At 36.6% G+C, this 23,818-nt stretch overlaps 1 pseudogene; it reads right to left on the bottom strand.

The window, feature by feature from the left end:
* Positions 1 to 23,344: 23,344 nt before the first annotated feature.
* Positions 23,345 to 23,462, bottom strand: LOC118601514 (annotated as a pseudogene).
* Positions 23,463 to 23,818: the final 356 nt, after the last annotated feature.

Raw genomic sequence — 23,818 nt, 5'->3', positions numbered from 1 at the left:
ATGCATGCATTCTTCTACTACATGGGAAGCTCAAAGCTAATTTAGGCACACAATTGCATTAATTTTACTCAACCAAGATTTTTTAAAATATACTTTTATTTTTCTTTCCATTATTATCCTCCCATCTCTTTTCCAGCTTTTAATATGTGACTTTTTCCACCTGTTGTTTAAAGAACTTGGAACAAAGAGAGAATAAAGTGTGTGGTAGTAGAAGAAGCATGCATTTTGAAGTCACATAATACTGAGTTTCAAGGTCAGTTCTGTCCGTTAGTAGGTTTATACCTTAATTTCCACTAGTCTCAGTTACACCAATTCAAAAAAAAACAAAAAACAAAAAAATAATATCATCTAGATGTGATTATGAATATTATATGTTTAAAAATATACATAAGTATACCTACTGCAGTGCTTGAAATTTAAGAGGGGGTTAGTCCTATTACAACTGTATTTGTGCCTCCTCAAATGTTATTGGAAAATGTGGAATAAATGCATGGAAAAATGATAAAAGGATAAAATACCAATAAAGGCAATAAGATTATTCATGATCTAGTGTGTAACAGATCATAGAATTTGATGTTGGATGAGTTTATAGAGAAGACAAAACACTGGGCTTTAAAGTATGTGTATAATTTACATATACAAAGAATAGAATGAGGATATAGTGAGACTTTGGTAGGAAAGAGTGAATGGAGAAAACCCAAAGTCCACAAACTTCATAGCAAGTTTATCAAAAAAAAAAAAAAGAAAAAACTAGCAAAGTGTGTATTATAATCATAAAACTAAAAATTCAGAAAGTTCCTGCTTATACAAATGAGAGTCAGTGAACACACAATAAAAAGTTAATTTCTTGTAATATTAAAAGGAAAACAAGAGTAATATACAGAGCATTCCTTTCTCTTCTCAAATTCTAAACAATTGTAGAACAGAAAATGTAAACAGGAGTAACTAGGGATCCCAGGATTATCCATATACCATTCAAAAAAAAAAAGATTCATTGTAAAACAGGGGAACTAGATTGGGTGCTCTGCATCCAAGGGCTATACAACTGAAGAAGAGAAAAGAGAGGTCCAGAGTAGCATAACAAGATAGGGGGAGAATATGGACCAAAATTCACAACCCCTGATGCACAGACCACCCTGGGACTCCTACTCTGTCTGTACTCCAGGTCTTCATCTCTAGGTTACTGAATTCTATCCTACCCAATTTGGCTGTATGAAAAGGAAGGTCACTTTTTTTAAAAAAAAAAAAAATCTTTTTCCACTTTCTGAATTTTGGTCCATGTCAGTGCCAAAGTTTATAGTGATCAATGAGGCTAGAAAGATCTGCATCATATTTGGAGCATGTTCCTTGCTCATTTGTATGGCTGGATCTTAAATACCAAAAGAAAGTTTTGAAAGTCTGTTGTGAGGTTGCCAACTGAGTGTTTGGATTCAGACAGATCACACGCAACCCTTCAAATGGTTTTCGGCTCAGTATCCAAACATTTGGTTTTTTATCTACACTAATTCCAAATTTTATAAAGTTGCTGAAAGTTTATTGTGGATAAATTCATGCATGCCTGAGAAAGATGCAGCTGAAGCAGGTTTTCATTCATTGAGTGAGGGTAAGACATGCCTTCCAAAGAAAAATGTATAAGTAGATGAAAAAAAGTAGTCTTCTTTGGTTAGATTAAAAAAAAAAAACTAGAAAGGATGTAAAAGATTATCTATTCTGGAGATGAGTAATAGGTTTAGTAGAGATCTGTCCTCTAGTGTAAAGTATTGAGAATCCTGAAGCTACACTTTTGCAAATCATAAAAGAGGGTCATAGTAGATTGGTGATGTTTACCATGAGCACGGAAGGTATTGGTGGCCTGACATGGGATAGGCGTATGCCATTTCAGATCTGACTTTTGCAATCCATTTGTAATGTCAGCAAGTGATAGTGACTAGACGGATGTCATCCAGGTACAGAACCTAGATCTTCTGACTTCTCTTACATGGCTTTTATAATTCTGCAATAACTTCAGACTTGTTATCTTCCAGTGTGATAGAGAAAAGTTTCACTTCCTGCCCAACAAAGTCTTCATGTGTTTTAGTCTTTGATGAAAAAATAAAACTATTAATGAAATAATGTTTCCTCCCATTCCAGAAGAAATATTCCAGATGGAACTTCTTGATCTCTATGTGGTCTTGTCAGAGCTTCTCAACTCTAGCCACACTCCGTGGAATGAACCTGTGGATTCCTCATATATGTTCTCAAGTTAGAAGGTAAAACCCAGCCCTTATTGTCTTTCTCTAATTGATGCTGGTCTGCAAAAATATTTAAAAAGGTCCAGATTTTTATTCATCTTTGAGGATGTGGCTATTTTTTTTCCTTGAGCCTGCCAGGTTCTATATTATATAAAGGAGAAGTTTAGAAAGAAGATCCTTGCTTTAATGCAGGGAGGAACCACATAGGCCAAAAACACTTGCAACACATGGGAAGAGGCTGGAGCAGGCATGAGTAGTGTTGAACAGATGTGCAGAGGAGGGACAGCAGAGGAACAGGATCCTCTCCTCCATTTTCTAATTCCTCCAGCTGATCCCACCCAAATAAACCCTTTTTAGTACTTCAGAGCCCACGAGTGGACAGAAAGCATTCCATATGTCTTTCTCTCAGTCTCTCATTTTTTTCCTTAGTAGGCTCTGAGATAAATGGCTTTGAGATCTTCCCCCACTAATTCAGAGTATATTTTAAGCTTCTAAAGAAACATACCTCCTCACAAATACGCATGCACAGAAATCACATCTAATACAAAAGATATAAAAAGCTGGGATTTGACTCCAATTGCTAGGATCCACTGTGTTTTCCAAGTAGGGGATACTAGTGTTACCAGAGCCTGTAAAAAAAAATAAGTCTGAATGTTTAAAATATAAAATTCAAACAGTGGAGAGTGAGTAGTCCAAGAACATGCCACATGGGTTGGACTTGACTTTAGAAAATCTAAATGCTAGCGCATGCTCCCTCCCCTCCCCTCCCCTCCCCTCCCCTCCCCTCCTCTCCTCTTCTCTTCTCTCTCTCTCTCTCTTTCTCTTACACACACACACACACACACACACACACACACACACACACACACACACTGCATGTTCTTAGGCAAGTTTTTGTCTTTTCTAGGCATAAGTCGTTCCTCCGTAAATGCTTTCTGGCCTCCAGCCTCCTTGTCCCACAGCGGCAGTTGCTCCTACAGAACCATATAGTCACTTCCATTATTCAAGTACTTCTGCTGCATTGGATTGTGATTATGTGCTTAGTCTACTATTTTAAGGTGATAAATCTGAGTCTTAGAGGCAAATTTGAGTGGAAATCCTATATCCACCCCTTCAAATGTATGACCTTTAACAAGTCATTTAACCATGCCTAATTTGTATAAAAAGAGAAAAACATATTGATGATAATGTCTACTTATCTTTAGAAGGTTAAAAATTAGAGCTCATATAAAAATGCCTTCCTATGTATAATTTTAATATTTAGTAAGTCTTAGTTTACCTCTTGTTTTCTTATATTTAGCATAAGCCAATCATATGGGGATATTCTAAAAGTTCCTCTTGGAAAGAAGAAATAAAAAGAAAAAAAGAAAGAGAGGAAAAGGAAGGGAAGAAGGAAGGAACGAAGAAAAAAGAGAAAGGGAGAAAGAAAGGGGAGGGAGGAAAACAAAAAAAATAAGAAGAAAGGAAGGGAGGAAGTCAGGAGGGAAGGAGACAAAAATATAAAAGAAGGAAGGGAAAATGGGAGATAGAAAGGAAGAAAGAAAAGATAGTGGAATAGAAGAAATGGTATTAATCATTCCCTCTTTATGAATCTGTTAATCCCTAAGGGGCCATCTGTGGCATACACCTATCTGTATCTTCAGTTCTTAGTGTTGAACTTCACATATCATAACTACTTAATTAATGTTTGCTGCCCAGATTTTATTAATCTTTAAAATAAGGATAAGAGTACACGTCATGCTTTATATAGAGCTCTGTGAACATCTGATGAAATGTTGAATGTGAAAATGCTTTGTAAATATAGCAAGAGTGCTGATAATCAACCTAAGTAAGGTCTAGTATATGATGTTAACTCTTGTCTCAAGTCCCTATTTGCATAATCTAGTAAACTGGGGACTGAGAAGCCTACTTAGAAAAAGTAGCACCTACAACTTAGTTATAGACATATACAGTCACTAATAACACTCTGTGTGTGGAAGTGATGAGCGGGGGGGGGGGGGGGAAGCTGAAAACTGGGTTATAAGGAAAAATTGGATTTGCTGAGAAAGAATGCATAATAAAAAAAGGAGACGCTTGGGGAATAAAAGGGTGGGTATAATGGAAAGAGTTGTTTAAATAAGCTCTTTGTCACAGGGTGCCCCAAGGAGCCCTGTAGTGGAACTTCCCTAAGGGAGGGAACAAATAATTTTCTCCCTTTGCAGGAAAGTGATGAGCTGCCACATAGTACAAGAAGCCTGGTATACCAGGTGAATAAGTGGAGATCCATGTCAAAAAAGATGCCAACATGGACAACTTTTTGCCAACCTCACAGTGCAGAGCTAGAGACAATACTTTATCATGGGTTTTTTTGGTAGGCACCACCAATTCACAGTAAATAGCCAACACTGACTAATAGGCATGTAAGATAACCTTAGAGAAAACCTAAATTATTGTGGTGGGGAAGGGAGTAAATGGTAAACTGATAGGAAAGACTGAAATGTTTTCTGATAAGCTTTGTTGCGTTGGAAGTCACATGTAATGTTAACTATGTCTTCTTTTCTCTCTGAGTATTCTAATAAATGGAGATATTTAGGTTATGTAAAGTAGCATGTTTGTAAACAGGATTGCTGTTCTAAATATTCTAAATTCATGGACTCAGAGTTTACATACTTCAGTGGGTATAGAAGTTGTGCATAAAATTTTATATCTCAGCCAGATGAGCTGTTGTCTTGTTGGAGTAATTCCAAAATCAAAATGGAATAAAAATCATGCTGGGGCTGAAGGAGTCCCTTCCTTGGAGGGCAGTATATTCTTTACAGAACATGGATCCAAGAGCATTTTTCCATTCATAGGTGGCATTTGCCCAGATGGAGAACTATTTAGAACATTAATTTAGTTGTTTAGGTTGCCCCCATGGTATTATAGAGTGCTTATTTCTCCCTCAGGGAAGTGAGTTTCCTCTTCCTCACATGCTCTCCTAGAACCAGGATGATCTCAAGAACTACCACAAAAAAAAAAAAAAAAAAAAAAAAAAAAAACTTTTTTCTAGATTTTGCTGCAGTCTGTGAAATCCATCCAGTTAGAGCAAGAGTGACTATATATCTCCTAATGGTCAAAAGCACAAGCCCCGAGCATACACACCTGGATCTCAGACAAACAATCCATAAATCACTTTAGGCAGAAGATACTCGTCTCTAAATTGAAGCTGACCTTAACTATCTCAACAAGGGGGCATAAAGGATATGTGAAATTAAAAAATGCCAAATAATTAGAAAAGTACTTAAAATGAGTAGGTAATCAATACAATTTTAGTATTAATACTGTTGTTATTAGCAGGATATTGCCAACGGAGTTAGGATAGAAATTTGACAGCAGGACTTAAGGGACAATCGTACCTTCCTAGAGCATGCCTTCATTCAATTTTCTGAAATTTTTGAGCTATTAATGTTGGCAAGGAATTACCAGGGTTACTCTTTTTTCAAATTACAAAAGCTCAAAATTTATGTGCTGAGAAGACAATTAACAAAAAAAATCTGTGAGATAGAGCAAAGAGTAATTACATCCATTAATGTTAAGAACTTTTTTGGCCTTTCAAAGGAGGGAATTATTTTACCTAATGGAAGGGTCAGGACAGACTTATAAAACGGGGAGTTTTTTGACAGCTCTGGAAGAAAGCTTGGAGTTTGGACAAACATAGATATGAATGAAGAAGAACAGCCATTTTACTGTGAGGAAGAAGGAAATGCAAGGATACATAGACTAGTTAATATGTGATAAAAGTACAAGGAAATGAGGCTGAAAATGTAGGCTAGGAGCACATGATAGAACATCTTAGAAATTCTTAATTCTATAGGCAATGGAGAAGCATTACACATCTTTTCTGAGTGGATTGTAAATTCTCTGTGGGTAGAGTATTTAGTTTTGTATCTGAATTTCTCATGATCATGATATAATGACTGGGAAATAACAGGCAATAATTGTTTTGAGTAAATAGTGAGTAGGTGGATGAATGGAAGAATGGATAGATGGACACATAAGTAATGGCTATGCAAGATATGTTCCCAACTATCTTGTACTCATCTGCTTGCTAATTCATTTTTTCATTCATTCGTTCATTCATTCATTCAATATTTAGTAAATATTAAATAAACCGGTATTTCATAAATTGTCCTGAATAATGTTTATGCCTTGAACCTTGACAGAAATTCTCCTCCCTATTGTAGTAAGCCCAGTGAAGACCATTTGGCCCACCTTGTGGAGAGATTAACTATCTATGTAATACATGCTACCTGCTACCTACAAGAAGTCAGGGATATTTTTTCCTCTATTCATTTTTGTTGAATCATTGAGCTGATTTTGATAAGAAGGAGGACAGGTCTTTAAAAATTTGGATTCCCCCAAAGCCAATTTTTATGTTTCTCCAAGCACTGCAATTGAGGCCACTCTGCCTGGCTATTAATACTCTAATGGAACAGCGTGCCCTCTTACAGAAGGGAAATCAGACATTGTGCTGAGCCGATTAGAAGTGATGGCATGGAGCTTCTTCCTGAGAACGGAAGTCCTGTAACCTCAAATACCGAGGACTATAAATCTAAGCAATATATAATGCTAATTGGTTTGAAAGGCCTAATCGACACAGAGAACGGAAGCCAAGTGCAGAATGCTCAGGACTGGAAGCTCCAGGCCTCCGCCTCCTTCTAGAAGGAGATGTGTCATTTTCTCCCTCAGTGCTGGGAATAGCAATAAAGGATTTCAATGTCTAACCTCACTAAATGCCAGACTGGAAACCCTGCCTGGTGGCTGGTAGGGTCTGAAATTGAAGTTCACCTGCAGCACATTAATCTGAGAAGCTGGTTAGAAAAACAAAACAAAAAACAAACAAAGCATGGATTCCTAGTTTTCATTTTAGACATATTGAATCAGACACGCTGAATTTGGGCTCAGTATTTAGTATTATTAACAAGTTCCTAGTTGATTCTTATGTATAGTGATATTTGAGGACCACTGCTGCAAATATCAATTCCCGTCTACTCCATGAGATCTTCTACAGCTCCCACCTCTTATTATAATGAAAACATCTCTCACCTTAGGTTTAGCCAGCTCATGTTTACATCTCATGTCAGTTACCACCTCACTGAGTAGCTTTAGGTAAGCTCTGCTTTTTTTCTCCATACCCCATTCTCCTCATCTTAAAACAAGGAAACAAAGTGTACAGCCTGGATTCTTATAAGGTCCCAAATGATCAGACCATATATGAAAACATTAGGACATGGTAAAAAAATCACCATTACTGATCATGCCATTGAAACATGCAAACTTTAGAGGGTACAGAAGATGCAACAGATGTTTTCGATATTATGTATGTCTCCTTTTGAGACTAACAAAGTCAAACCTTTTTGAACTAGAGGCAGAATGATTGAGATACAAAGAGTTGGACAGACCTAAACTTGATTCTCAGTTCCATTGCTTATTACTAGCAGAGGCTTAGGCAAGTCACTTGGTCTCTCTCAAACTCTAACTTGTCATCTGTAATATGGGCATAAACCAGCTACCTCTCATTGTTACTACATTAGAAATATTTATGTAATGTAATCGACATGTATGAACATTAATACATGAATCCAGTGATGATGCCACAAGCTGACCTGAGGTGGAACTGCTATAGCCTCTCATGACCTTCCTTCATCATGCCCTCATTTCTTGGTATTAGATAATTGAAGTTTTCTCTATTGTACATAATGCAAACGGAGCTTTAGGTATCTAGACTACCCCTTTCCAAATAGTTACATATGTCCCCCTACCCCAAAGAAACTACTAAGTCACTACTAGTGGTAATTATTTATTATTTATCATCTACGTAACTTTGAGGAGGTTACATAACTTCTCTAAGCCTCACTTTCCTCTTATGTACCATGGCCATACTGTCTGTACCCCTAATTAGTTAGAGCGAGTAAGGCTAAATATCATAACACATGCATCTTGAAATCCTAGTGACCTTATCAAAGTAAAAGATTATTTGTTTACTCACACAAATTAGTCAGGTTTGGAGTATTTTTATCCATGCAAGCTTTCAGGGACACAGTCTCCTACCTTGCGGCTTTTATCTTCAACATGCTGTCTCCAAGTTCACTGGAGGAAGTAAAGGGAGACTGTGGGGACAGGATGCCAGAGCCTAAGTACCTCAACCCAGAAGTGACACACAGCACTCTTGTTCATGTTTTATTGAACAGAGCCACTCACACTGCCCTAGCTAGATGCAAAGGGGTCTGGAAAAAGAGTCCCTGCCAGGCAGTCACTTCCCAGTGCCAACTTTGCTTTATGCAAGGGGGCACGAATCTCTGTCTCAGCCACCATTACTAAGTCACAAAGTTGCCATGAAGGGGAAATGAGAAAACATACACTGATGCTTAGCACAGAGCCTAGTACATGGTGTGTAACCAATAAATGTTAACTGAAGTCATCATTCTTAAAACCACAAAGTTAATTTCTTTCTTTGTAAACAATAGTATAATCCTTTGGATGCTAATGACTTATTTGAATACCAAATTGGCCATCATGATGAATTATTCTCATTTTTGTTTAATTTTTATTTATTCATTAAACTCACACACATTGTGTGCCTACTAAGACCGGGCACCAGCAGTGAACCAGACTCCCAATGTCCGGGCATTACATGAAATGATGGCGAGAATGGACATGCACACTATGCAAACAATTGTATAAATTGTTATTTAAATTATAATTTAAATGTGAAAATTTACATATAGAAGTAGTATCTTGTACTAAAGGACTGATTTAGGGTGTAGAAATTCAAGAAAGTCTTCTTTAAGACCTGAAGACTAGATGAAATTAGGTTGAATAAAAAAGTGGGAAACAGATTTGAGGCAGAGAGAACTGATATTAGGCCCCTCTTCCAGGTCTAACTAACTGAGTTCTGGGGATCAGTAAGCTTGGACAGCAGACCTCATGGAATATTCCAAAGCATCATCAGCTTAAAAATATGAATAAATAAAAGCATCCTGGTAAATATGTCGGCAAGGAACACAACAACTTACAAAGAACACACAACATCTAAACACTAGGAGCTCCAAGGAATTTACTCATGTTTTTGTCCAATTACAAACATTCCTTTTCTCTTCTTCAGAATCTTCAATGAATTTTTCTGCACATAACTTTTCTCAGTTTTCAAGTCACTGAATCTGTTTTAAAAAGAAATATTTCTGTGATTTATACTGCCGTTAGCTGAATAACCATTCCTCAGCAGTTTCCCCACAGACTTTGAAATGCAGAAATATGATCATATGTTAAGTGTTTTTAACCCAAAATAGTAATAACAATAATAAAAAACAAAAGGCTTAGAGGAAATATTTGAAGGTGATAGATAGGTTTAGGTTTATGGTACAGGTTGTAGTAATAGTTTCATGAGTGTATACTTATCTCTAAACTTATCTAGTTGTATACATTAATTAGGTGCTGCTTTTTCATATGCCAAAATAATGATCTTGAAATGTAAAATAAAGTATTGTGTATATGTGGGCTCCAAAGCACACAACCACACACATGTATGTGCACACATATTTGCACAGTGTAGGGAGTGTCACTGGGGGTGACAGAACTAGTAAGGAGACCTGAGGATTTGAGTCCCTGCCTGTGTGACCCACACTCCTTAGTACGGCATTCAAAGCCCATCGTAGTTTAGAACGTACCAAAATCTGATAGCTGAGCACCTTTCCTGCACGTGCTCTCTCCTGTAGCCAGAGCAAGCATTTAGGACCCTAGGCACGTTCCTCATGCATCCATTATCTTATGCATGATGTGGACATTCACTACCTGAGATTCCCTCTATAAGCACGGAACTCTGTCTCCACCCTCTGCCACATACACATTTCTACTCAGCAACTACTTAGTCTTCAGATGTATCTCACTCTCTTTCATTAAACTTTTCTCGATCTTGTTTTTACTTCATTCTCTGTGGTCCCATCACTGTGCTTAAACCGCGGGCAGTTGTGATATTTTCTATGTGCCTTTTTATGTGCCTTTTTCTCTCACTAATCTATATAAATTCTAATTGTTTGTCTTCTCTGTGCCTCTGTTTTCTCACCTGTGAAAATAAAAAAATAATACTTGCCCTATTTAGTTCATCCATTCTCCTGTTAAATGAGAAAATGCACGTGCAGGGCTTAGCTAAGAGTCTGTCATATAATATGAGTAATTGCAAGTAATTGATTAACTCAACAAACATTTGAGTGCCTACTAAGTCCTGGATCTTGAATATAGAAATACTTTGCCAATAGTTAAACACTCTACAAATAGAGACATGTTCAATAATTTTAATGTGATTGTTACAATATTAAGACAAATATTTGTATACATTTCTGCCTGTGTAATTTTAATAATGATAATAATATGAAAAACCCTGTTCATGTTCTTAAGAATAATAAAAGTAAGGAATGTGGAGTTTGCAAACATTGGGGTTCTGAATAAGATGATAGTACTTGATGCAAAGCCATTTATGAATTCCAGGGTCAGTGAATTTAATACATTTTATATCATTGCAAATGTTTGCTCTACTCCCAGAGAAGATTTTTTTTTTTTTTTTAAATCATGTGTTTGGCTCAGGAGCTTGCTTCTCTCCTGGCAGTATGCATCAGGCTAAATGTCACAAGAATATTTCAGCATATGTGGGTAAATATTTACACTCATTTTAAACAGATATTCCAAATTCCTTGTTGTTTTTCAGCAGAGGCCTAAACCTGGTGGTAAAAGTCATGAATAAAACTTTTTCGTTCTCACTAAGTGAGAAGGGGCTTTTTAAGGATTCTTGCCTCCAGAGTGCTGTATGTTTTTCCTTTCATTCTCTTTGGGTTGAGCTGTTGGAAGGGAGAACTGGCCCTCTGCCATGGAACTCTCTACCAAGCCACTTCGAATTATTGCTGGATCGTCCCTGAGAGCCAGTAGAAATTCAGCTGTGATCTCAGGGGTAGGGAGGGAAGTGGGGTTAGGATAAAGGAAAGAAATATAAAAGCAATAATATGAAGATGTAACCCTTGGAAAAATGTAAAATACATGGTGTTATGCCCTTGGGTTGTAAATGGGTAGACAATGACTTATACCAAATTTCCGATTCTAAGAGGAATGAGTTGATGGCTGGAACAAATCAAAGGTTGCACTTGTTCTTTTGAGATGCAGTAAGCAAAAAGATATTTGGGTTATCAGGTTGGTGTTATACAAAGCTTGAGATATAGATATTTTTGTTTCTGCTTGAAGTGCATTGAAATGCTGTGTATGTATGTATGTATTCTTCTAGCAATTTCCCTTGTTTTCAGAAATATCTCTAGCAGAGGCCCTCCTTCTTGGAAAAGGCATAAAGACCTCTGCTAGTAGAGCAAAGAAAGAATGTAGGCAAAGCTTTATTTGCTTCTATTGGGTTACTCTGAAGCATTATTGGTGCCACAGGATTTCCCCATCTTGAGGCAAGGAAGTCCTGTTTTATGACCCTGTGTCAGTTCTTGGCTGCAGGATTTCCAAGGAGTTTGAAGGCAAGGGTCATCACCAACATTGTCTGAGTAAGGTAACTCAGTTTTGGCCAAGGAGAATTCTCTAGCTGTGAGGGCTAAGAGCTGTTAGCATCCAAGATTCACAATGGCTGAAGGATGAAAGGAATCAATGTGGGCACTAGCATCAACTACTATATAGGAGTTGGAATCTACAGAGGGACAAGTTATAATCACAGAGTGCTGTAAGATCAGAGACAGAAAAACTGATTATTTCATTCTATATTTATTGAGCATCTGCTCTGCTGGTAATACAAATAGGTACCAAGGAATGAAGAAAATCAGAAGAAGCCATTCTTTATTTTATATTCTAGTATAATCAGAACAAGAATTCTACCTTAGGATAGAATTCAATAAAAAAGCACAAGGAAAGGACACAAAGACCTAATCACAGGACAACACATACACATTGTGCACCTGCTAAACGGGTAGTGTTATGTTTAGTATATGGAGGCAACAAAAATATGTCAGTTTGGCTTCCACCTTTGGAAAGATAACAAGTGGAGAGGGCTTAATAAAATGCAAGGCATGATAGGCTCAGTGTCTCATAAGAAGCAAGAAGATTAAGTACAGGAGAGCCCAAGAGAGAGAGATTATCAACTGGAGGAATTATGGAAATCTGAGAATTAATAGTGGAAACGACTCTTAAATAATAGGCAGAATAAAAGCATATGTCAGTGAGGGGAAATGTATTCCAAACAGAGGAAATGGCTTAAGTAACGATGAGGAGAAAAACATAGTTTCACATAAATTATGCTATGTGATTGTCAAGTAGTGAAATTTTGCTGGAGTAACAGGTAAAAATGGGGAAGCCAAAGGAGATGAGCCTGGAGAAGTAGGTAGCATGCAGAAGACCTTCAGATCTAGGCAAAGAAGGATCTGGGACTTGATCCTCTGAACATTGGGTAGCTATGAATAGATTCTGAAGAGTAAAATTCATTAGAGTAGTTCAGTGAGAAAGTAAGTTTGGTGATACATAGCACATACTCTGAAGCAGGAAAAGCTAGAGCTTACCAAACCATCTTCTGCATAACATGTGGGTTACCTGGAATGGAGCCGTTAAAATAGAATATTTCAAGACAAAGAAAGAACCTAAATGGAAACGATGAACTTTGATTAATAATAATTTATAAATATTTGTTCATCAATTGCCACAAAGCTACCACAGAAATGTAAGATGTTAATAATAGGGGAGACTACAGGAGGGAGTAGAAGAGGAGGAAGAATATGGGAACTTTTAGTACTTTCAGCTCAATTTTTATGTAAACTTAAAACTGCTGTAAAAAAATGATTAATTTCAAGAAAATCTAAAAAAAAAATAATACTTTTACTTAGCCCTTTCACCTAGCCAGTTCCTACTCATTCTTCAGAATCTCAATTTAAACATGCATCTCTCTCTGTGACTCAGGTCTGAACCCCTTCTGTGTGATTTCATACCACTTCAAACGTATCCTCGATTTCATTATGATTCTTGTAAGGCTGATGACTAGGAATACTCTCATTACTCTGTGATGTGAATGAAAAAAATACATTTTATTGTATTAAATCATTGAGTTTATGATGTTTGTTATGGCAACTCATATTACTTATCCTAAATATTTGCATTCAAAATAATAAACATCTATGGATCAGAATCATGTTTGTCTTATCCAATCTTAATTTTCTAATGTCTGAATGAGGAAGGACTTGATAAATATTTACTGATTGTATGGTTCATTACAAGTTAATTTATCATAGATAACGATATTGGTTAAGAATGTTGGCTTGGAAATAAGACAGTTCTTGGTTTAAGTGTTAGTGTCATTTCACTTTTGTTTTGTGATATTGGCCAATTTATTTTCACTTTTAAACTCTTCTCCTCTGTAAATTGGGAACAGAAATAGTTTCTATACCATAAAGTTGTTACGAGAAGTAAATATGATATTGTATGGTTTTAGCCCAGTTTCCTCAGAAAACAGAGCTTGAAGCAAGGATTAAGTTTCAAAGCTTAATTTTGGCAGATGCGATCCCGAGGTAGCAAAAATGTAGGAAAAGGAAAGTGAAGCATGAAAGGATGAACATAAATGCAAGGTGATGCATTACTTGCTGTCCATTTTTTTATAATCAGCTATGAAGAAACACAACTCTACCATAAGAGTGAGATCCACTTGGTCAGATGGGCCATCTCCAAACAGAGAGGATCTACACCTCAGAATGGTCCATGTAGCAGAGGACAGGCATGGGATTCATTCTCCCACATTTGGTTGCTCACAGTTAATACCCTACTCTCTTGTACTACTGCATCTGGCTCTTTGGACAGCTCCTCAGAAAGCCTGATCCCCCACCCTGTGCTGTGCATTGTATTCAAGTCTAGAATTAGAAGGGGAAACATGAAATCCAGGACATGCAGCTGGTCGGTCTCGCTTGGCATGGGTAACCAAGGGGTAGGAGACTGACAAGAGGCAAAAACTATGCATATTTAAGCAGGGGTGGTTGGCCATAGAGACAGACTTTTTAACCAGTCCTTGGTGAATAGCTGTGATGGCAGATATGGTAGCAGCAATTAAGGGCTAGAAGAAAGTAGCACTGACAGACTCTAATATAGTGCAGAAGATGTGTCCAATAGAGGATCCAAATTGTTGATAACAATGCCTGGCACCGAGAAGGAATTTAATAAATATTAGTTATTTTCTCTTTCATTATGTAGTTAAGAACTTTATTTAAAATTATCATTTCTATGCCAAAGAAGATAGATTGAATAGGGGAGAATGAGGCCCTTCACAAACCTTAAAGCAGAAGATAAAATATTTTTAGATGATACTTGTGTTGTTATTAGGACTGCATGAGATAACCTGTGCACATACATTATATGTACACACACAGCATGTGATATACAGAAAGGGCTAAATAAACACTAGATTTTTAAAAAAATATTTATTGAATGAATGGATAAATGAATAATAAAAATTTATTTTGGGTAAATCTAGAATTCTAGGATATGAGCTAGAAAGGATTTTAGAGAGATTGGCTTTTCTAAATATCCTTTCTGTGGAAAACAATGTTGAGGCTCATGAAGGCAAAATAATTTTCTAAGATCTAACAGCTAATGAGCAGGCATTCGAGGGTTATTTATAATTACCTTATGCCTTACTCCAATAATTCTCTATTGATCACACTCCTAGAATACAAGGAACTTGATAATTATAATAATAAGAGCTATCATTTTTCTAGTACTGAGAATGTGCCAAGCACTTTTCACCTGCCTGAGGAATTTACTATGCCTATTTTATACATAGGGAAACCATGGTTTTAAGTGATGAAATACCTTGCTCAGTTATTAAAAGATAGAGTCAAAAATCAAACATAACTCTTCTGTTCCCGATGTTCTTTCCTTCTATCACTGCATTTACACACCCTGTGCTGCTTGCCAATTAATTTTCCCTCTTATCACCCTTACAAAATTCATGTGAAGGGAGAAAATCGAAGTCCCATAACCTATAACAAGAAACAGGGGCACAGAGAGAAAGCAAGAAGAGTGAGCTGTGGACCAGTAGAGAATTTAAAACTAAGATTCCTTTTCCCTCCTTATGCTGAATGTGCCATTTTTTTTTTAACAAGAAAATGTCCCTTCTGGGAAAGACTCACTCAACTCCAGATACCTTTCCAAGAACATTCTTGGAGCTGAGGCGAGCATATCCAGTTTGGCGGCAAAGTGTGATTTTAATTAGGCTATTTCCCTCTGGGGGCTGAGGGCTCTGTTGGCTGAACTTCATAAAGGAGCCTGTGGGTGGGCAGTGCACAAGGAGCTCAGAGGTGAGAAGCGTTCAGGACAAGCCTCCCTGAGGGGCCTGGCTGCCGTTTCATGAAGTTTCCCCTATTTCTTCTTCCTCCTAAAGTAATTGGAAATTACCGCACCCGGGGAGAGACATGGACTCTTTTAGATAGAAAAGCGCTTTGGAACTCTTGGATTAGAGCCAGCTAATATCCAGGGCATTTGTTTGTCAGCCACAGGGCCCCTGTATGAATCTGTCACTCAATCAAGACAGGTGTCCACCTTCCTTACTCCAGGGAATCCCTTTGGGGCCTAGAGAGTTAGTCGTGCCGCTCCCCAAGAGGAAAGGTCATATTCCTCCAGTTCATAAAATAACATGATCCCAAACCTGCCTCCTGGGGCATGTCCAGTGATTTAAGGCTTTTCACTTCTAAACGGAGATCAGTTGTTGGCTGTCCACAATGTCTCTTACACACTGGACAAAGACAAAGCAGTATAGCTGGGTTTGTGGGTGGGCCTGGTCCCCCAGTAGGGGTTGACCAAAAAGATGCCTGGAGGATGGAAATCAAAGAGCTCCCAAAAAATCTGAGTCTTCAAAGTGAGTCCGAGGGGCGCCTCCTGCAAGTCCTCCCTGGTTCATTACCTTCCTTTGAAAACTGGACATTCGAGTCTGATTTCCAGAGACTCTCAGGGAAATTTTCTAAAATGCAAATCTAATCACATCACATATCTGCTTTAAAACACATTGATGAGTCCCTGGTCTATGTACATTGGAGTTCTTATCACTACAGTAAGCTCGTTTTATGTCACGGTCCCACGTAGCTCTCCAGCTTCATTTTCTCTGCTTCCATCCCTACCTCCTACAATTCCCAAATGCAATTTTGCCCTTCAGAATTTCTTTTAACTATAATAATCTTTGAGGTCTCTGTCTTTCTGTCAGTGGGGTCTCCTTCTTCTCCTGCACTTGCTTGGCTAAATTTTGCTCATTCTTCATATCTTAGATTAGAAATTACTTCCTTAAATATTTTCCCCCCACTTCCTGGCAAAACTGGAAGACCTGACCATGTCTTTTTAGAATGACCTGTTTTGCCATCTATTTTAACACTTAACATGCTCTACTGTAATTCTGTTTAGTTTGCTCTCTCCCATTTACTGTGAGTCCTGGGAAACTAAAGACCCGGTTTGCATTTTATCATTATATTCCTAGTTCAGTGTCAGACAGACATATTTTAGACACTCAATAAATATTTGTTAAATTAATAAATGAGACCCCAGAGGGCATCCTGTTAAACCTTTAATAATCTCCATCGTTTCCTGAGGATTAAAGACTTAAATGCTTCTCTTGAAAACCTACAAAATCTGGGGAATTGGTGCAACATTTTACTAATAATGTACAAGCAGACCATAAGAACTGTTAGTCGTAAACACTGAGTTTTGGTAATACTCTAAAATGTTGATACAAAGTGTGGGTGTCTCATGTTATGCCTGAAGTCCTATCCACACAGTTGCTCAAAGGAATAGACATGAGCATATTCATTAATCTGATTGGATTCTTTTGTGTTCATGATGTACAACTCAGGGCTCAGGACACAGGAATGCCAGTAGAGAAGAATTTAGGCATATCCATGACATCATAAGGCTCTGTTAAGAGGGGGGTAGCTGCCTTTCCGTGTTTTTTCCAAGAAGTATACTGAGCTGAACCTAGAAAATTGTGCAGCAAAGATAAGAACCAGGAGACAGTCAAAAGGAGAATCTGGCTAGACAAAAGCTTATCTGTAGTTGGAACAAGGCAGTAAGAAGAACGGAATTTTTTGGAAATATATTTCACTAATGTTGTCTTTCTACTCTGAGCACCATCCTATGCTTTATAGAGCATGGACTGACTTTGAAGGTCTCAGGTATCTTCAAAGTTGGTTCATGGTTAGATCTTCATCAGTGTTAGCTAGAGAGATAGAAGAGCATGCCATAATCACATGGAAATGGTTATAAAACTAGAGACCTCAGGGAGGAATTTATAACCATCAGATAGAAAGCTGAAAATTGACTCCCAAGTTCAAATGATCACCATAACCCGTTATCTCTTACATGCTTCTTTTCTGTTACATGAGTTTTACATGAAGGACAGGAGTAGATTTGGCAGACATCCCCTGTTTTTTCTCTTCTTAGGCACCCCTCATGGCCTCCTAAATTAGCAGAAGCTAGCAATAGTTCCTCATAAAAATAATGACTATAATCCTCTATTTTTTAGTATAGTAATTCTCAAAGTGACTTCCACAGAACATCTGTTCTGAGAGATATTAATAGATTCTGAGTAAAAAATAGTGCCACACCAAAATGTTTGGGAAATGATGTGCATTATAGCCCCTTCTTAGAGAATCACACTGAACCACAGGATATTTAAGACTTTGGAGAGTCTTTTTGAAGAAAACCATCAGATATTCCCACATTCATCATATAGTAGAACTTCTTTATTTTAATAAATACTAAATTAATATTCTACTAAAAAAAATCTTTAGAGAACCTCTAATGCCTCATATAAGAATTGATTCCGTGGAAGCAAATATCTTTACCTACTATCTTACATATAAAATAAATAATCTATTGGTATATCAAGTTTTCATGTTAACTAGTCATCTATTATAAATGTTTGTGACCTATCTTATATTGACATGAGACAGTAATAATAATAATAATCTTGTAAATAGTAATGACTACCTTTTGTTGATCCATTAAATATGGATCAGAAACTATATTGGGTACTTTTACAACTATGTCCTCATTTAATACTTCCAAGAGGACTGTAAAGACTGTTAGTATTACCTCCATTTCACAGATGGAGAAGCAAGCTGAGACCCAGAGAATTTAAGAAATGTTCTCAAATTTATACAGCTATTAAGTGGTATAGTCTGTCAGATTACAAAATTGATGCTTTTGACCCTCAAGGAACTAGTCAATATAGACCATAGAAGTGGAGGGGGTTACACATACCTGGTGTAATTTTTGTTGCATTTGGGAAAATGGTGCTGCTTAGTGCATTTCAGATCAATGTGTATTCTCTGCCCAGGCTAATAAGCAAAGCTTGAGAGAGCCTCCTGGTATTCAAAGAAGCAGTAACATATAAGAGTGTGTTCTAACAAACACAACCCAGACTGGAGCACTGGCTCCAAGAATGAATATCTTTTGGTAGCACTCAAGAGGAGACTTCTTAGAAAGTCTGAGAGTAGGAATCCAAGTGGCTTTGGATTCCTAAAATTAGAAGTTGGGTCGTGGTGTATAGTAATGGACCATGAATGCGGAAAGTTGTAATTAACATATTCACATGCATCTGAGAAGATATTTATCATACAAAGTCAAAGCAAAATAAACAAATGAGCTTTTGACCAACTTGGAATTCTGAAACAAATGATTTTCTTGCAGAAGCTTCACATGGTGTATGAAGAGCCTTCCCTCTTTTTAACTCGTGGAAGGGCTTTGTAAAAACATTTCAAGTCAGGACAGCTACCCCCCAGTCAATAGTACTGTCTTGAATGTCTACTATGTATTTTATTTACTCTAAGGGAGACAGACTCAATAAGCCTCCTATATTCTCTCTTCTCCCCCTCTACTGCAGCTGCAAGACTTGCTATTCTAAAACACAAAGATGATTATGTCATGCCCTTTCTTATAACACTCACTGAATTTCTATTTAAGTTACGAGGGCTTACAGCATAGGACCCTACTTCACCTCTCTAGCCATATCTACCATGGTATACCATAAAGAAATTTGTAAGCACAATAGGGCTTTCGGTTCTTCTGTCAGGAATGAGAAGTATCTTGAAATTTTAAACAAAAGAGTTACATGTTCAGATATTTGATTTATTTTATTTTTCTTCTGTTTGTCCTTCTTGTGGTATCAATGAAACCAATTATGTGTATGTTTTATCTCCTTTGTCTTCTATGAACATTTTTTTTTCTGATTCTTTCCTTAAACTGGTTTTAATCTATTTAGCTCATTTTTCTCAAGTATGCAATTCATGATCTCCACAGCTCTGACATTATTTCCACTGTAGATATGGTGCTTTTAAGGCAGGTTTCAGTAGTATTTACATTTTTTACTTTCATTTTACTCATGGCCTTGTTGTTTAGTTCATTTCTCTAATTGTTGTTGTTGTTGTTGTTGTTTTTGTTGTTGTTCCTTGAGTTCCTAAATCTTTTTTGAGCTCCTAATTCGTAAACATTTGTATTTACGTTTTATAAATGCAGCAAAGTGTTTGGTAATGAATATCATTTTATCTGTGGAAGATTTGGGGTGGGGATATTCTTCAATTATCTCTCCTTTGTAAGGTTTCTTTTTTGCTTTTTTTGTTGCAGGTATTATTCTAGATCTTATGCTGACCTTTCTTGTATTACCATCATCATGGAATTAAGGTTAGTTTTTTCTTGTTCAGTTTTGGTGGAAAATGAGTGGTAATGTGAAAGAAATGTCACTAGTACAAATCAATTCACAATCTAATCATTTCTAATATGAAATAATGTGGGGAGCATGTAGAAGGGTACAAAAATGAGAGAGAAGCATAAAGTTTATAATTCTTGTTTTATTGATTTTTTACTAAAAATCAAAGTTTGGCTATGTGTTTCAAAGATCATTCTAGCTACACTGAATAGGATGAAGGAAAGCAAGAGATGAGGCAAGTTTCTATAAGGGGACTATTATAAAAGTATGTATAAATGTGATGGCTGATGGTATTGAAGATAGAGCGAAGAGAATGGAGGTAAAACTGATAAGACCTCATAATTGTTCCAGGTTCTTTCCTTAATAGCCTATGATCTTTTCAAAGGCTGGAGATATGTTTATCCATCTATACAGCCTCAAGGACATAAACCAGGTCTAGGTACTCCCTAAGGAAGCTCCCACTTACTCTGTCTCCTTTCTGCAAAGAAGGGCCAGGTTTGGTTAGACTCTCATCTTAGTCTTTTCATTATAGTTTTTGCTTCTCTTTATCATAGTCCTTTGCACAGTTTTATAATTACCTGTGATGTCCTTGTACACCTATTATGCCAGAGATCATTATGATATTACCTATCAGTACTGAGCATAAAAGGTCTTCAACACATTTTTAATGAATAAAATAATTGATTCCTAGTGGCAGGTTATTGGGGGTGCAAAGAACCTTCTCCTAACTCCTTTCTTAGAAACACAGGATTAAAGCAAGGCCACCCACAGCCTTCGATCCTTTGGTTTAATAGAGTGGTTCCTCAGTAACAAAACAACCCAAATATGCCATATTTGGAAGAACGTGTTTCTCAGACATATGGGCTTCTATGAGCAACAGTCACAAGCTAGCATTTTTTGATGAGTCATAAATGGCTTCAGCACCAACCAGTTCCAGAAGAATGGCTTTAATTCATGAAAGAATGCATTCCATCAGAGAAGATACATATTTCTGAACAAGAATACAACTTCTTGGGAAAACACAGTCTCTCTCTATAAATGTATAGAATAAAGCAGAATTGCATTAGCATCCAACAGCTAGATTTGTTTTCACTACTTTGCAAGTGTACTTTGTCACCTAATAAGCCCTTTATATTTATTTGGGAAATTGAATACTTGTAACTAACCCAATGAAACTGTGCTTTGTAAAAGTTGGCCTCCTACAAATCAATTTCACTTTCTCCTCTCTAGCGGTGCCATAGCTCATCCTAGCAAGACAGTGAGTTGGCAATTGTTTTCTAAACTCCTGCAGGGTTCTCAGAAGCACATTAAATGATGGATGGCTAGAAAGCTGATGACTGAGGATGGGGAGGGGAGTGTCTACTGTTAGTCTAGTCACAATTTTATTGAAGCTGGCAGAAGAACTATTGTTATTCCTGAAGTTCAATAATTCTTTTATGAAAATAAACATTTCTGTAAACTAATTTGTCGTTATAACAAAACTAAATGCTATTAACCAACCTAAAATTCCAACTTGGAATTTTACCTCTTGTTTATGATAATAAGAGAATTACATATATATTTCGTAAAGGTTTACTATGTACTATATTCTTTGCATGTTATGTTTTCTCATTCTATTTTTTTAAAAAAAACATTAGAGAGGTGAATTCAGTCTGGTACAGGAAAAGTCAAAATTATCTTATTTGTTTAATAGATATATTCTATACTTGTTTAAATTAATATTTAAGAATATTTATCAAAGCAAAAAATTATGTACTTTACAAAGACCTAACATTTTTAAAAGAGGAAGTAGTCCCTTTTTATACCCTAGATGATCATTCTTGGAAAGGCAATCGCAGTTTAACACTCTTGATTGTTTGTTTGTTTGTTTGTTTGTTTTAATTTGTATTGTTTTATGGTTGTAGGTGTTTTATTTTTACTTACTTATAAAAGATAAGAATTTATATATTTTTTCCACACACAAACACACAGAGATTTACATACATCCTCTAATTATGACTTTCTTAGTATAATTTTTTTCACAATCATGCCTAAAACACTCTAATAGTTCCCTAGTATATTTACATTAAATACATTAACACCACACCAAACTTTCTCTATGCCATTGCTTAAAATTGCATTCATACCATGTAATTCTATAATTATATAACTACTGTACCCAGTTGAGCCACTAGTATACACATTGCGATTACAATTTGGTTTTGTGTAATTTTTTGTTTTATTGGAATTAATAATTGCTGCTTTACAATTTGCTCAGATTTTTAAGTACCTACCACTAAATTAGCCTGAATTTTCAATAGAACCACACCCCTTTCTAGTGTGAACAAAAACACTACTTTTTAATAAGTTCTAGCTATTTAAACTTTAATATGACCCTTCTTGAGTTCTCTGTCTTCTAGCTCCTATCTGAATTGGTTGTTTCCTAGACCTTTTATTTATCTGTCATCTTGAGAGTTTTCATCTCAATAATCTCATGGTTCCCTTTTCTTCTTGCCTTCATTGGATACAAGTTTTCTTGAGTTTTTTATTTTTCTCTTTCTTAGTTTACTCTTGCAATTTGGGGAGCATATCATCTAATAGGTTCTCGGGGCAAAATGTTTCTATATCAAATAACATTTATAGATAATTTTCATATAGATGTTCAGGTTGCAAGAAGAAATATTAATAGAGGATAAGGCCAGAAATATGAGTAGAAGCCAGATCATTTAGAACCTTCTGGGCCTTGGTAGGAAGTTTGAAATTTATTCCAAGTGAGATGGAAAGCCATTGGATAGTATTGAGTATCAAAATGTCAAGATGTAATTTAATTTTTTTTTTTAAGTTTCTTCAGCCAGCATGTAAAGACTAGATTCTAGGGGGATCAGAGGTAAAGCAGAAAGGCCATTGAGCATGATTGAAATCACCCACGTTTGTGTCTTACACCTGTCAGTAATGGAGGAGGAGATATTAAAATATGGTATAAATAATGATGCCATTTGCTGATACAAAGAAGACTGGAAAAGAAATAGGCATGTGGGGCATAAATGGATAAAAGTCAGAAGACTCCTTTTAGTACATGTTACTTATGGGAAGAGCTGTCAAGTGGCAACTTTGATAACTAAATCTTGAATTTAGGGAAATTAGACATGATATTTAAATCTATGGGATTCGATATGATTATCCACAATAAAGGTTGTAGAACCACAGCCCGTGGGCTGAATTTGACTGCTGCCTGTTTAAGTAAGTAAGGTTTTATTGGAGCACAACTGCACTCAGTTTTAATGTAATATCTGTGGCTACTTTTGTGTTACACTGGCAGAGTTGAATAGTTGCAACAGAGACCATCTGTACCCAAAGCCTAAAATATTTACTATGAGGCCCTTTATTGAAAAGGCTTGCCAACTTCTTTATTTTTTTTAATGCCCAGCACCTGGTATTCCTAGGTGGTCTCCCATCCAAGTACTAACCAGGCCCAACCCTGCTTAGCTTCCCAGATCAGACAAGATAGGGCACTTCAGGGTGGCATGGCTATAAACAAGCTTGCCAACTTCTAACCTAGGGAATGAGTATAGGTAAAGAAGAAAAGGTCATGGATGAGCTCTGGGATTCTCTAACATTTAAAGATTGGAAAGATGAGGTTAGTCCAACAATAAACAGTGAGAAGAAGCAGTCAATGAGGAGAGGAAAATCCTTAAGTGTGATGTCTTAGAAATCAAGTGAAGATAGTGTCTTAAGAAGGGAAATATTCAACTTTGACTGATGTTGCTGAGGGGTGAACTAAGATGAGGATTGAGATTTGCTCACCAGGTTTGGAAAGATGAATTGTTGTAACCTCGACAAGAATAATTTATATAGAGTGTTAATGACAAAGTCTAATTGGAATGGGTCCAAG

This window comes from Rousettus aegyptiacus, unplaced genomic scaffold, assembly GCF_014176215.1.
Source record: "Rousettus aegyptiacus isolate mRouAeg1 unplaced genomic scaffold, mRouAeg1.p scaffold_m13_p_3, whole genome shotgun sequence".
Classification (NCBI taxonomy): domain Eukaryota; kingdom Metazoa; phylum Chordata; class Mammalia; order Chiroptera; family Pteropodidae; genus Rousettus; species Rousettus aegyptiacus.
This window is presented reverse-complemented; position numbering and strand designations above follow the sequence as displayed.